A 2,017-nucleotide genomic window follows, 5' to 3' on the forward strand; every position below is an offset into this window, starting at 1 on the left:
GCGGTCCTGCACCTCCACCCCGTTAATCTGGGGGGGGGGGGCGTCAGTGAGCCAGGGACCCCCCCCCCCCAAGGAGGGACGGAGGGACACCCCACCCCCACCCCGTGCCCCCTTCTTCCCGGTCCCACCTGGATGATGCGGTCGCCCTCGCGGATGCGCCCGTCCTTGGCCGCGATGCTGTTGGGGTTCACCTGGGGGGGGGGGGTGGATATGGGGGGCAGTGGAGAAAGGGTCCCAGCCCCATAGCAGCCCCCCCCCCCCCCAAACGCTGACACTGTTAAGCTTCCCCTCAGTCCCACAGTGACTCTCCCAGCCCCATAGGGGCCCCGCAGGACTCCCATTAAGATCTCTCCAGCCCTATCATGACGCCCCCCCTCCCCAAAAAAAACCCAAAGACCACCATTAGGGTCCCTCCAGCCCCACGGACACCTCCCCTGCCCTGTAGTGACCCCCCCCCTTCCCCCCATCAAAGACCACCATTAGGGTCCCTGCAGCCCCACAGACGCCTCCCCAGCCCTATAGTGACCCCCCCCCCCAAGACCACCATTAGGGTCCCTGCAGCCCCCCCCCCCCCCCGGTACCTCCCCCACGTAGATGCCAGCGTCCTCCTCGCCGTCGGTGCGGTAGCAGACCGTGAGCCCCAGCTTGTCCCGGTGACTGGCCTTGTAGAGCTCCACCTCCTGCGGGCCGCGGTCAGAGGGGCCCAGGCGTCCGGGGGGGGGGGGGCACCCCTCCCCCCCACACACACACCCCCCTCCAGGCCAGGGGGGCCCCGGCGTCCGGGCACTCACCTCGTACTCCAGCTCCTCGGGCGCTCGGCTCGGGCCGTCCCCGAGCTCCGCGGGGTCGAAGTAGTCGGGGGGCAGCGGGGGGCTGCCGGGTTGGGGGGGGGCATAGTTAGGGGGTGCCCCACTGTATGGGGGGGGGTCCCTGGATACAGGGGACTTGAGGGGGGGATCCATAGGGGGTCTATAGGTGCCCTGTGGACATTTGATGGGGCCTATAGAGACTCCTGGGGGGGGCAAGCCCTGTGCAGCCATGGGAGGGGCCACTGTGGATCCATAGGGGCAGGAGGGTCCGTATAGTGTGTGGGGGGGAGGATCCATAGGGGTTGGGGGGGGGTTCTTGGGGGCAACAGAGGGGTCTGGTCTGTGGGGAGGGATTCAAGGGGGGGGCAATAGATAGGGTCCATGGGGGGGGCAGGAGGGTCACTATTTTAGGGGGGGGATCCATGGGGTCAGGAGGGGTTCTGGGGGGGGTGATAGAGGGTCTGGGGGGGGTCCATAGAGGGTCTGGGGGGGTCCATAGGGGTTGGCGGGTTTGGGGGGTCCATAGAGGGTCTGGGGGGGGTCCATAGGGGTTGGGGGCATCGGGGGGGGGGTCCATAGAAGGTCTGGGTGGGGGGAGGTCCCCAGGGCTCCCAAGGGAGGTCTCGGGGGGCACAAGGGGGGTCCCCGGGGGGTCTCTGTGGGGCAGGGTCCCCCCCCCCCCGGCACTCACGGCTCGGCGCCCCCGGGGGTGCCGGCCCCCCGCCCGGGGCCCAGGCGGCTCTCGAAGCTGATGTCGGTCTGGGTGCCGCTGTCCACCAGCCCCCCCCCGGCGGCGGCGGCCGGGGGGGGGCCCGGGGGCGGGAAGGGCCCCCCCCAGCAGGGGGGCGGCGGCGGGGGGGCGGCGGCGGCGGGGGGGGGCCCGGGCCGCCCCCGGGGGCTGCGTCGCAGCACCTGCAGCACCAGCGGCTCCTTGGGCCCCCGCGGGCCCCCCCGGGCCGCCTCCGGCCGCGGCGCCTCCTTCCCGCTCACCTGGGGGGGGGGAGGCGGTGGGGGGGGGGGCAGGGGAGCCCCCCAAACACCCTAAACCCCCCCAGGGCTTCCCCTGGCTCCTGGGACCCCCCCATAACCCCCTCCAAAGTCCCCGCCCCCCCCAGACTCCCCTACCCCCATGGAGACCCCCAACCCCCCCATACCTCCCCCCCAGCTCCTGGGACCCCCCCATAACCCCCCCCCCAAAGCCCCTGCCC

General features: G+C 72.2%; 1 long non-coding RNA gene across 1 annotated transcript; it reads right to left on the minus strand.

Moving 5' to 3' along the window:
* On the minus strand, positions 1-812 carry LOC134154284 (uncharacterized). Its single transcript, XR_009961357.1, has 4 exons — positions 792-812; positions 582-680; positions 129-191; positions 1-27 (listed from the first exon to the last, which is right to left on the minus strand). It is a non-coding gene; the product is annotated as an uncharacterized LOC134154284 (long non-coding RNA).
* Positions 813-2,017: the final 1,205 nt, after the last annotated feature.

The sequence above is a fragment of the Rhea pennata genome, unplaced genomic scaffold (assembly GCF_028389875.1).
Source record: "Rhea pennata isolate bPtePen1 unplaced genomic scaffold, bPtePen1.pri scaffold_198, whole genome shotgun sequence".
Lineage (NCBI taxonomy): Eukaryota > Metazoa > Chordata > Aves > Rheiformes > Rheidae > Rhea > Rhea pennata.